The sequence below is a fragment of the Patella vulgata genome, chromosome 5, assembly GCF_932274485.2.
Source record: "Patella vulgata chromosome 5, xgPatVulg1.2, whole genome shotgun sequence".
Classification (NCBI taxonomy): domain Eukaryota; kingdom Metazoa; phylum Mollusca; class Gastropoda; family Patellidae; genus Patella; species Patella vulgata.
In genome coordinates, this window is record NC_065883.2 from 77,721,779 (window position 1) to 77,736,094 (window position 14,316).

Genomic DNA, 14,316 nt, shown 5'->3' on the forward strand with positions numbered 1-14,316 from the left:
AACAGCACCACGTCAGTTTTAGAGACTCGTGGTTGAATTATTTTGTTTATAAGAAAAGAAAATGTTAAATTCAAATTGTTCTGAATTATTATCCATTTAATGTCATATTTGCTCAATAAGGATGGGTTTTTTCACCTGTGCCTTATGAGAGTATACATTGCTTAATACGTTTAATGTCATATTTTCTGTGCGCATGTTTTGCTCATTTAGGATGTTTTATTTTTCACCCGAATCAATTGATGTATTGTAAAGTAAATATATCTTGTACGGCTTTTAGAAATATACTAATTGAAATGATATGACATGAGTTTCTTGGAAGGTCAAGTTTAGACATTTTTGTTCAAATTTAAATATTTAAACATTAGATAAATAATATTTTAATATATTGTTAACACTTGGTCACAGATTGAATCATTTACACATTAGATAATGTTTTAATATATTGACAAAGCCTGGCCACCGTTTGAAAGATTTAAGGAAATGCATTTAGTATTGATGTTTGCCGCATGTAAGGATGTTAGTGTGAATTTTTGTATTCATTTGAATATTCGCTAGGCTTTCGCATTATCTCTGTCAAACAGATTCGACACAAAGTATGTCATTTTTATTTCAATATTTCGCTTGCTTGTAGGGACCTTTTTTTTAAAACAGAAAAACATTTGCGCTTGGCATCTACCCTAACCAGATGCGGAATATCACGATCCACCTTGCTGCGGTAAATATATAACTCTATCAGTATCAAGACTTCTGTTTTTAATTTCATATCTCTACTAAATAGTTAATAGAAGAAATAGTGTTACAATATCTTATAGGTAATTCTCCTGACGTTAGTATCTCTACTAAATAGTTAATAGAAGAAATAGTGATACAATATCGTATAGGTAATTCTCATGACCTTAGTAGTTTATTATAAAGCCGATTTCGTCAGGCTGTGTCATAGTACAAAAATGGATTTCATCTTATACAGTGTGTCGTCCTGCAAGTATTCTTTCCTACTGTGGACTAAATAATTATTTCCTAAATTTCTTGATAAAAACTGTTCACAATTCATAGCTATTTCTACGTGCACTGAACAAGGGTTGGTGTCAATCAGACCGTCGGATACTGAACAAGGGTTGCCTTTATCAATTATCAATCAGATACTCCACGAAATACCTGTACAAGGAAGCGAGTTATTTAATTAGGAGATAAACACCGACTGTTTAGAATTTAGAGGACTGTTATTGTCCATTTGATACCGCTTAAATCATTAGAGGCCGAAATCGCGTAGCGATCGAGCGCTTCTAATGAAAAATTTAAGCGGTATCAAATGGACAATAACAGTCCGAAAAATTCTAAACAGGAGGTGTTTATCGATATTGTAGCCCAAAATATTTAACATTTTTCTTGGAATTCTTTCTTTCGCGATAGTTGACGGTCGTTTTTTGGTTTTAATGACGTAAATACCAAGGAAAACAATTTTGACGTCATGAAAATATCCGTGACGTAATAAGATAAACACTCGTTTCCATTCTATTTGGTTCACTAAGCGACTGGTTAATTGTGTCTGTTTGGAAAGGGAGGTCACTCTGCGATATTTTTAAAGATCGAAACAGAAAAATCGTAAGTGTATTTTATGTACTTTTTAAATGATTTTGAACTCCAGCAGTGACTAGGTTCGAAACAAATTGCATATCGTGTTTGATAAATGTCGATACACTCGTGTGACCGTGTAGATATATGCTGTGTAGCGAACGCATGTGGTTGCTATGCTTGTTTACGTTGTCATTTCGACGCTGTGAATGTGATTGTTTTTCTTCGGAAAAAAACATGGCCTGTATGAAAATTAGTCTCTGTCCTATTCATATCAGTATCAGCCCGACTTGTATATTTTTAAAAATATATTACGATCCATACGGAGTTCAATAAATTGTAGTATTTTTATTCACTTGTTGAAAATCTTCGATTTTGACCAGTCTGATTATGATAGAATGACCATAGCAACCGTTATTGTCAGACCAGCCTTGAAATTAAATTTACTTATTATGCTTCAAATACACTCACTAACTTTGTTTTTTATGTGTTTCAGGTGAGTGTGTCAATAAGCCAATGGTTGAATTTCACTGTTGATGACATACAAGAAAAAATTCATGAAGATTTCCAAGAATAAAGTTTTGAGGTGTAGAATTTTTGACCACTGCAAACAGAGTCTAGCACCCAGAAAATATTCATTCGCAGTGAGTCGCCCAGGAAATTTAGAGGACTGTTATACTCATTCGGCGCCACTTTTCGACCAATCAGAATTCAAGAAATTACCATTTTGGGCTACAATAAATATTCAACACATGTTACACTTTAATCACCTCAATCTGTCAAATAATACAAAACGTATCTCAGTAACGAACGCCATTAATTAATGTAGATCGATACTCAATAATCAATCCCAGTGATTGTGTTGATTTAAATTGCTGAAATGATTTGACTTGACAACCTTGTGTTAGGTCGTGTTTGAGACTAGGGCTGTTTCGAGCAAATCAGATTAGTTTCAATTGAAGTCTCTCTTTGTTCCTTTTTAATGTTATTTAAAAAAACCTGGCCGAACTATCGCGTTCTATTTGACAACATATTTGAGAGATGTGCAATAAAATGAATGTTTCCCTCAGAACTGAGTTGGGTTGTTTTCCAAAGATAACCTACTAAATTCAATTCGTATCTTGTTGGCTAAGAGGGGGCTTAGTAATATATCCACTGCATTATATTAATAACTAATGTAGACGTCACAGCGTTTTACCTAATAAGGTCTCTGTTGCTGTCTTTTCATGGGGTTTGAATGCAAGCCAACATGTACTTATTATGCAGGCTTTATAACGCTATATAACTGCGCATTTTATTATTGAAGGCCATTAGCAAGCTCGTTGTTTGGGTGAATAGCTCGCAGCTCTATTGGTATATATCTGTTAAAATTCAAGCCAATCGTAAGTGTATTTTTCTATTATTAATTAACAATGTTAGATATCGATTGAAAAATGTGAACGGCTATACGTTGTCCCTTGCCAGTTGAACTTTCTTGGGCAATGCTGAGATGGAACGTCTCCAGGTCATGTGTTACAGTCAATATATCACCGGCGTGTTTGGGGGGCTATTCTGGTTCGAATATGCACCCAGGTGATACATATGTACATATGTAATATTTCATACATATGGATGAGCTAGGATTGGGGGTGTATAGCTCATTACTGGAGAAGTATTCTGGTGAAGGCGGTCACTGTTCATTAAAAGTCCAATTCCAAATTCATTTCAATATTACTTTATATACAGTTTTAAAAATACATTATTTACAAATTATATACAAGGCATTCGATCTCCTTGTCTGTGTGTCTCTAATTTCATCTGCCCTCTTGTCTGTGTGTAGAGGTCTTTTAAAGTAACTAATTTGTATACAGACAAAAGGACAATGATTTCAACAAATCAAATTAAAGATAAAAATATTGTAACACATCAAATGAAAAGAAGTTAAATAAATATATAAATTTCATTGGTTGAAAGTTTCATAGTGAAATATAATTTATAGGATCTAATAAGCTTTAAGCCATAAAGAATTAAAAAGCATTGACACTTGATTGGCATTGCTCAAGGTTTCTCTTAATAAGCCCACTGGCATCCAAAGATTATAAAACAGTCAAAGCCAATCATGCTTTTAGGCAATTACTTTTTATAGACTTTAAATCAAAATATTAACACTAAAAGTAAAGAAAGACCAAATGATAACCTTACTTTTAGCTATATTGTCTATATACTTTAAGAAATAAATTCTGTATATCCTTAAAATAAAATTTGAAAAAGAAGTAGAATTTAGTATCACTATTCGGTGATAAATGCCCCCATCCTGAAAAATTCATGCGTCCTCGCATGATATATATATACACAATATACTTGATGAAATTATTAATAATTATATAAAAGAAAAACATATGCTTATAATTAAATATTTGTATAAAATTTTGTATCACAATATATTAAGTGAATTGTGCTGTTATATGATTATACAGGCTAAAGTCCCTTAGGTAATCCTTTGTTGTCGCCTTATGTATAATACATTGTTGTCACAGACATAAATATCACTTGCAATAATTATGAAAAAAAAAGTGTTTTAAGAATGCAAAATTCCAAATGCAATGATTTTCAGTCAGAAATGGAACTGAATATAAAGATAAATGAAATTTAAAAAGTTAATGGTAATTAAGAGTCACATAATAACATATAAGCACTATGATGAAGAAAGTTTCTGCAATTTTTAAAGTCTGCACCCCGGAATATTTATTATTTGTGGAAATAATTGATCGTTTCAAATGCAAAACACATACACATTAGATATTACCATTATATAAACATAACTATAATGATTCCACCGCACTTATATACACCCAAATTTAATCAGGAACACACTTTCAATCTTTAGCAATTTCTGGAACTTAATTTACTGGATCAGGGATTACGATTGTAAGGTCCGCCACACTCATCTTATTGATCTAGCACATTTTGTTGTCTGGATACCTTGAAGTTTATCTGGTGATGAACCATGTGCTGGTACTTCTTCTTCTTGACATTGGAGAAATCTCACTTGGTTTGACAAAGTCAACCTTGTCCAGGATTGAAGATATCAGCTTCAAGCTTCTTTGGTCCAGTCTGTTATCAGAGATGTTGCTCAACAAGATTAAACCTGAAATATCTCTCGACCATCTCATATAATAACATTCAATGTGTGGCAATAAATCAATAATATTAAATAATTTTGAATCAAAAGAATGTGGTCATTCCCTGTACTCAACCTGACTAAAATGTAATACCAGTCTCACTTTCCGTTCCAAATATAATCATGTATGTCTTCAACACTGTCAAATTGTCAAGACTGTGCAAAAGCTCAGATAATACTCTATTCTTTTTATTCATTTTCTCATAAGTATATATTATTCAATATTTTGGTTATTATTATGATCATTTCTTATTCTTATATGATCATTTCTTATATCATGAACATTTCTTATATCATGAACATTTCTTATTCTTATTTTATGATAATTTCTTATATGATCTAATTTATTTTCCTATTCATTCTCATATATTATTTATCATCTAATATATTGTCACATGTTATCAATTCTTTTATTTAATTTCATGTTATAATTATTAATCAAAAAAAAAATTGGGGGGTATATTTCACGAAATGTGAAAAAAGAAACCAATTTATATTTATATATATACATATCATTCAATATAATAATCATATTCAAAACTTCTATTTTATTACATGAAAAACATAGTAGTGTTGCTATTATCTTATGGTTAAAATTAAAAGAACAAGGTCTATGTGGTCTAATCAAACTTTGTAAAAGTTTGTAAAATGATTACACAGTGCTTTACACATTGATCGTCACCAATATGGCACATCGCTGGCATGTCAGTCAAAAATGGATGGCCAGTCCACCTTGCCTAACAAACCTTATTATAGCTATATAACAATAATTATAAAAATAATTTAGACACACAGACCTATTTCTTTGTTAAATGAAAGTAATATAATCTAATTAATATGTGGAAATTTTGAGGGTGTCAATTTTAGTCGCTTTTTACGACACGCAATTTAACCAAACGTTGGGCCTACTCTTGTCCCCGGTCCCACAGGGGAACAAAGTCACTATATCTATTTTTCGTAATTACACGAGTTTTCTGTATATATGCTAATAACATTCACATACTTTTTTTTTTCTCTTTTTAAAATTTCTGCCCATGAATCTATATACAATCATTGTCTTGTTTTGGATAAACATAAAATATAGTGCAAAGAATATCTCTTTGAATTTCCTAATTTGAAACATGGAGAAAAATAGCAGTGTTGAAATATTTACATATTTTTTTATCAGTGGTTAAGAATTGACTTACAGAACACTTTAAATTATTATTTATATACATATTATCATTTATAGTTATAACATTAAAACAAATTGGCATACAAAATGAGTTTAAGAACTCCCTATACCTTACATCATTAATTATTAGGTTTTTATTTACAATGAAATTTTTAGGATTTCTGACTTTTGAGGAATCTTTGGAAACTACTGGTACTGAGTCTTGTCCAATACATTTTAATTGATTGACTTTCTTAATTGACAAATCATTACCAATTATTATGTCATAATTACTTGAAGTAGACCTTATGATATAAAATTTATGTAATATGATTGTGTCAGAAACTTCGAAATCAAGTAAAACAGATCCTAAAATTTTGACAGCTTGACCTTCACAAGTAATACTAACACCAGGGGTTATTTCAGATGGCAAGATTTCTGTAGTTGGTCTAATTTGATCTAACAGTGTCTCAGAGATAAAAGATATGCTTGCTCCTTTGTCAAAAAGGCTTTTAACAATATTATTACCTATAGTGACAGTTACAAAATCTTTGTTCAGGAAGGCTATAGCATTTTTATTGGTTTTCAAAGACTTGGTATTACTATCTAGTTCTTTTGAGTGAGAATAACCCATCTTAATGATTCTGACTTAGATTGAAATCAACTAGTAAATAAGTCTATTGTCAAATAAAGAATTACAATTATTGTCACACACTAAATGTAAATTTTCGAGAATGGTACAAGAAATAGTTGATTTAACTTACCAAACTAATTCTCTGATCTCATATGAACCAAATCTAGGAATCCACTTGTATCTCCAATCTGTTCTTGAATGTCCTTGTTCAAACCATTAAATCTTCAGTTGTTCTCGCTTGGCATGTAAGAAGTTCCGAGTCTTGAATCCATCTTCCACCATTATATCACCGGCGTGTTTGGGTGGCTGGATGGTTAGCGTGTGCGCGCTGTATCATAAAGTCTGTCATTGAGTCAACTGGCGTGGTTTCGAATCCCCGGTTGTACGTGACAAGGAATAGGGTCGCATGTCGAACCTCGTGGGTTTTCTCCGGGTCCTCCGGTTTCCTCCCACTGCTAAAGACCCCTACGCGCAAGCGAATTATTAAAATAAATTAAACCATATGTTAGTCCCGAAATGACCTAGATTGTGTCGAGTGGACGTTAAACCCCATTTCTCTCTCAGAAGTAACCCTTGACAACGCAGTGTTTAATAACACAATAATAATTTCGATTCTATTACCAACCCTTTCACAATATTTGAAAGAAATGTCCTCACACGAGGTGTTAATCTGTTTTTAGTTTCAATACCAATTCAATAAAACATATAATAAGAAATGTCCTGGTTTTTATTCATTAGTTATAATTTATTCATGTATTTTAAATATTACTGTTCAAGAGATCAAAACATTTCATTTTTACACATTCACCAACACACGTAGACCTAAATGTATTTTTATACGCTCACATTTTCATGTGGCCGGATATTGTCGCCGCCCCCGCCTTTCTGTCCATCCGTTCTCACTGTGTATGTTGACACTCTACTGTTCACAATTTTAATCCGATTTTGACAAAAATTGAAATATAGGTTTATACCCGATCTATCAGGGCATGTATCGGGCCATAGCTTCATGGATTATGACCAATGATTGAACGACAAATCACGTTTTTAGCTTGTGGACACTCCAGTAGTTACAATTTTTATCCGATTTTGATGAAACTGTAAAGATAGGTTTATATCCTTTTAGTTATTGCGGGGGGGGGGGGGGGTAGCACGTGCGCGGTGTATCATAAGGTCTGTCATTGAGTCATCTGGCGTGGTTTCAATTCCCCAGTTGTACTGACAAGTTGTAGAGTCGCCTGTCCAACCTAGTGGTATGTCTCCGGGTCCCCCGGTTCCTCACACTGCTAAAGACCCCTACGTGCAGGCGAGTTATTGAAATAAAAATGAACCATGTTTAGTCCCGAAGTGACCTAGTTTGTGTCGAGTGGATGTTAAACCCCACTTCTCTCTTTTTGTTATTCGCACATATCGGATGGTCCATTCCTGTTTGATCTCTAGTCACCTCTTGCAACATGTGTGCGTATGTTGCATGGCAACCGCTTGTTTAAATAGGTGTATAAACATATCTTCCACTTGCGTCTGTCGGCGTCAGCTAGTGTTGTGAAAACTCATGTTTGTGTGTGTGTGTCTGGGTGTCACTCACAGGGTGCAATTCTTAACGGAATGCCTTGCAACTTTGCATAACCCACGGATAACCCCTATAGTTTTTGGGACAGAACCACGACCTAATTTTGTATCAGTCTGTTTGTCACGTACAGGCAACATTTCTTACCGCATCGTCTTGAAACTTTCCATAGACCAAGTGCCAGTGACGAACAAACTGCCTCATAAGTAAAAGAAGATTTGGCAATGTTAATTGGCAGCTATTGTTAGTGTAATTTCAAAACACCCCAATCTTACGAGGTTTGGGTGGGGCATTTAGCTGGAAGGGGCAGATCAAAGGGCCAAGTAATATGTTTCTAAAATGTTGACATATGACGTCTGAGTTGAAAATTTCAAAATCTGACCGGAGAAAAGTAATGCCAGAAAGTGGTCTCATAAGTAACATGACACATGTATTAGTAGGTTCTAAAAATATTAAATCTGATTGGCTTTAGTGGAGCAAACTCTTAATCTGACCACTGAAATATTACTACCCACTCCACCTCAACTAGGTCACATCGGATCTGATTATAAGACACTGACATAATAGTATCAATTTGTAAAATTTTAATTCCCATTGTGTAATGAAATATGTTAGTAAAATCGGGTTGAAACCTCAAGTAGATCACATCGGATCAGATTATAACACACTGACACAATAGTATCAAAAACATCTTTCAGTTATATTATCAGATCATATTCGTTTTAATTGTAGTCTCCGTTGGTTTCTTTTTAATGTTAATAAAAACAACCCTGGCCGAACGGCCGTGTTCTAAATGACAATATATTTTAAAGATGCGCAAATTAAATAAATGTTTCCCTCAGAACTGAGTTGAGTTTCTTTTCCCAAAGATACCCTACTGAATTCAATTCATAACATACTGACTGAGAGAAGGTTAAGTAATAACTGCACTGCATTATGCGTATAACTCATGTAGAGGTCATAACGTTTTACTTAAGGAGTTCTCCATTGCTGCCTATTCATCCGCTTTGAGTGTAACTTAAAGGGCCAATCACGATTATATTTTGTGTTAAAAGCCTTTAAAATCCCCAACCTTATGGCATAGTAATTAACTCAATATACGTGATACGTATTCAAACAACTTAAAACCGTCAGCCTTCATCTGGAAATGGAGATTTGTGTTCCAAGCTGTATTATAGGTATCTGAATAAAACCAGACTTTTATTTTATAAAAATAACGTGTAGGTGAAATTTACCTTTCGTTATCATGTACAGCACCGTATGGACCTCTACAGGAACGGCAATGGATTATCAGATCTTCTTTGATTGGCATTTAGTAATTGAACATCTTGGGCAATGGCACACTCACTTTATTGTTATAGATAATCTACAGGTTGCAATTATTAACAAATGTTGTTCAATTTCGGCATAATCAAACATAGGGTAGTACCTATTTATATTAGTCCATGTCCAACACCCAGGGACAGAGCCACGCCCAATTTTTGCGTTTTTGTCTACAGACTGAATGGATCATCTTGGAACCTGCCATATTAATTTCTTATATCGTAAAGACAGCAACTATTTATTTTGGTGCATGCCTCGACCCTCAGGGGCGGTGTCACAACCACTTTTTTAAAATTAATATTTAGTCTGTGAATTTGGCAAAACAAACCCAATGCTTAGCCTTCTTTGCCTCTTGTTATATTGCAGTCGTTACGTTAAACCCCACTTCATTTCATAAAATTCATTACCTCTCCAGTTCTCTGACCCAAACATCGTTGTTATATTGATGGACGCTGTAGCTGGTGAATTTAGAATGTAACAATAACTAGATTCATAGTGAAACAAGTTACAAGTGATATTTCATTCTCTTCATTTTAAAAAGTACCATATAAATGAAAGCAGGAATGTGGACGTATAATGCAGCGGTGTCGATGCTTTAGTTGTATTACTGTGTTAACATTGAGAGAATAGTCTTTGAAACGTCGCTCAATAAATAAATAGCTGTTTTTCCATAACACTCTTGCTGGCTTGAAAGCTCCAGAAAATAAATAATATCTCTATCTAAGTACTAGATGTTAAGGTGTCCTACCTCTTGTGTAAATTATCCATTACATCCTATTTTACTTGTCCAGAGGGTTCGAAAATATTTTTAAATCGAAGTTTCATTTGAAAAGGTTTACGTTAGACGTTTCAAACCATTATGTTGAATTTTTCAAATTTTTTAAATAAGGTGTGTTAAGATGAAATTTGTATCATCAATTAATTGAAATATTCTAAAATAGTACAATTTGTTGACCAGAATAAAGATTGGACATATTATTTAGTTACAACAAGAGTGGTATTGAGCCTTTAAAGATTGTGTCTGTGGTTTATTGTACGGTCATAAATGAAATGAAATGGGGTTTAACGGCCTACTGTTCTACTCCGACTTAGCTACTGAAGATGGGCATACGTCATACAGTATGCTAGGGGAGACATTTTCCCTGGACAGCGTCGCTAAATGAAATGAAAGTCCTACTGTTCTACTCTGACGGGGCTAATGAAGATAGGCATACGCCATACAGTATGCTATGAGAGACATTTTTCCCGCGGCGCTACGGCCTACTCTAAAATCGACATTAAAATGGCAATGTATACATGATACTATTTTTGGTCCGTTACGAACGACTAGACGCGTCCGAACTGACAAGAGGAACGCATATCACAAAACCCCGAGGACCGTTCACGACAACTTCGGGATCGAACCCGGATTTACACTCACCAGTCAAGTTGATCTACCGTTGAACCCTTTAACGTGAGATATGTTTATGAATTAACAAATTTTCTGTTATAATACATTACTCGTTTCTATTCGTTTCTATTGAATTGTTTAGCAGAAGTAACCCTTGACAACGCAGTGTTTAATAACAGAATAATAATTTCAATTTTATTACCCAACCCTTTCACAAAATTTGAAAGGAATATCCTCACGCGAGGCGTTAATCTGTTTTCGTTTTCTGTTCCAATCAAACATATAATAAGAAATGTCTTAACTTTACAATTTATTACAATTTATTCATGTATTTTAAATATTACAGTTCAAGAGATCAAAACATTTCGCTTTTACACATTCACCAACACACGTAGACCTAAATGTATTTTTATACGCCCATATTTTCATGTGGCTGGATATTGTCGTCTTCCTGTCCGCCCGTCCGTCCGTTCATACTTTGAGGACATTCTATAGTTCACAATTTTATCCGATTTTGACGAAACTTGAAATATATGTTTATATCCTAAAAATCTCGGTTGCTTTCTACAAGGGCATGTATCGGACCATAACTTCATGGATGATGGCGACTGATTGTACGACAAATCATGTTTGTAGCTTGTGGACACTCCAGAGGTCACAATGAAACTGAAAAGATAGGTTTATATATTAAAGATAACCGTTCTTTTTGTTATTCGCACATACCGGACAGTACCTTCCTGGATTATATCCCCTGTCTGTTCTCTGTAACCTCTTGCAAAATATGTGGGCGTATCTTGCATGGTAGCCACTTGTTCAAGTACGTGTATAAATATATCTTCTTTTCCAGTTCTGACGTTCACAGACATTTCTATTCTTTGACAAATAAACCCCCAACATGTTAATATCCTCTTCCAAACCTTGAACACTCACATTTGAAAAGTTATCTTGTCTAGCAGAATCCATGGGTAGCAGTCCAAATTTTTCTTTGTTCTTTGTCCTACAGTAACAGATGTGTAATGCTTATTAAAGTTAATGTGTCATCTGCATCCTGATCGATGTGTGAATATACCATTACATCTAACAACTCAGACAATAACATAGAAATATGTGGGAAACTTGTAACGTTTACAGTGAGTAAAACACTAGCCGACATGTTCGGTTCGTTTACCAGAGGGTTAAAATACCAGCCAAAATTTTCGGTTCGTTTACAGTGAGTAAAATACTAGCCGGGTATGTTCGTTTACAGTGAGTAAAATACCAGCTGGTTATGTTCGTTTACAGTGAGTAAAATATTAGCCGAGTCTGTTCGTTTACAGTGAGTAAAATATTTGCCGAGTCTGTTCGCTTACAGTGCGTAAAATACTAATCAACATGTTCGGTTCGTTTACAGTCACCATTAGCCTAAACGACGAGTTAATCAAACTTCCAAAACCTGGTCTTCTTAAAATGGATTGTGACTGTTCTGTTAGAGGACATAGAGATTTACCGGAAAGGGATAAAGAAAGGAACAATTATTAAATGCAACAATTCTTTCGATCAAATTCGGCTAGCATGTTTACTCAGAATTTACTTTACTTTATTACAAGGGAAATTCCTTCCTATAGCCAACTTAGCTACATAGAATACTTATGGTACATAGAATACTTATAGTTATTATTGCACAACAGACGAGGAACATAATTATTATAGAAAAAACTGAATCAAAAAAAAAATATTTATGAATATATACTCTTCAAAAAAAGTAGGGTATATGCAGGTTGCGATATGATAAATAGCCATGAACATTTGACATGCTTTGAGAGTATGTTCACAGATGAAGAACCTATCGCGCCAACAGAACCAGTGAGCTGCACATGCGACACGCAATAGCGCCATACGCGTGGGAGGTGTGGTTCATTGTCAAATTTGAGACTTCAAGGAAGAGTTGATGACAACTGTCGTGTGCTGGTTTATCTATCCATGTTTGCTTTCCTATCGGTTCTTGCATGCGATTTACTGTTTAGCGTATCTTTGCTTTAGTGTGTTACGGTTAGTTGGATCGGGAGACGTGTTCGTCGACGTCAACGTCCACACTGCAAGAATTGGCCGTGGCACTGAAATAGGAGTGGGTCAGATTGCCCCAAATCGTGATTGGACGGTTGATTAGGAGCATACCACGACGAATTGCTGAATATCTGAGGATTTGTGGAGCAATTTCTCAATATTAAGACAAAAATCAAAAACGTCGATTTTCACTTTTGACGGTGTATCTCTTTGCGAGTGAACTGGGGCCGTCAGATAAGCCGCCCATATGAACTGTTTATGTTCATGTGTAGGCAAATGGCCTGTTATTAACATACACTGGTTACCTCTAATAAAAACAGCAGTGCATTTCCGCAGTTTTGTATTGTTTCTGAATATCCCCTAATAGATATATATATATATATATATATATATATATATATTGAATACCCCCCTAATATATATATATATGTCACGAAGATAATACAGAAGTATATACAAAAAGTTCCCAATGGGTGTTTAGTTTCATTTTTTAGGTGTTTAATAATTGATTACGTAATTTCAAACGTTGGTATAGATATGTTCCTAAATTGATTATACGTTTGGTGTTCCTTAAAATATTTTTGAATTCATGTAAAGAAGGAAAGGACCAAATTCTACGATGAAAGAATTTGCGACTTAATTTATATATGTTGGGCAACAGAAGAGAAAGTGGTTTTCGTCTTCAACGTCGTTCGTTGTGCAGCATGTACAAATCTATTTTCACGGTCCGTTTTTTATAACGCCCAGTTTCAACATTCAATCCCCTTTTGTATCGCCATTTGGTATATACACGGCACCAAATCAGTTTTAGGGACTCGTGGATAAATTATTTATACAAGTAAAATTATTTGCTAAACTATGTCAGATCTCAATTCCTGACCTGATTTTAAGATAATAATGCGCCCCAGAAAAAATGCAGCTTCTTCTTTATATTGCCATTCGGTATAAAAGCTGCACCTGGACTATTTTCCAATCTCAGCTGAGCTTTCTGCAGTTTCCCGTGATTTGTTAGACATGAAGGCCCACAGTAACTATGTGTACTATATCATATCTCCACAACAACGTTAATACATTCACGTAAAATCAATTCTGCACTTCGCTGTGATTTGTTACACATGAAGACCTTTACAAATTTCCATTGACAAGGGGCAATAACTGAAAACAATGGTGGAACACTATTCAATTCGATTACACATAGAGAAGGTCTTGGACACCCACTTGACACAAATAAGATCATTGCAGGACAGATGGTCTGACAACATACTTGCAATTGAATTCTGCATGTTGACTGAAGTACTCGTTTCCGCTCAAACGACATTTTTGCCGAAATTAACAAAAGCATATACAAGTCATCTATATGCGTGTTGAGCTATCGGGTATTCCCTAGAAATTCTGCTCATCAAGCAGGTTGATTGAGTGAATAGTTCGCAGCTCTATTGGTATACATCCATCTTTTACAATTGAAGATAATCGT

The 14,316-nt window shown here is 34.4% G+C and overlaps 1 protein-coding gene and 1 long non-coding RNA gene across 5 annotated transcripts in view; one reads left to right on the forward strand and one right to left on the reverse strand.

Moving 5' to 3' along the window:
- The first annotated feature begins 2,808 nt into the window (after positions 1-2,808).
- Positions 2,809-14,316, forward strand: part of LOC126822621 (uncharacterized) — a 182,758-nt gene continuing 171,250 nt past the window's right edge. For 2 of the 4 annotated variants that reach the window (XM_056100909.1, XM_056100913.1), the window contains exon 1: positions 2,809-2,954. The gene's annotated coding sequence lies outside the window, so the exon portion shown is untranslated. The remainder of the gene's footprint in view (positions 2,955-14,316) is intronic. The other 2 variants (XM_056100919.1, XM_056100914.1) reach the window with 2 other exon arrangements.
- On the reverse strand, positions 3,271-7,927 carry LOC126822647 (uncharacterized). Its single transcript, XR_007680923.2, has 2 exons — positions 6,650-7,927; positions 3,271-4,719 (listed from the first exon to the last, which is right to left on the reverse strand). It is a non-coding gene; the product is annotated as an uncharacterized LOC126822647 (long non-coding RNA).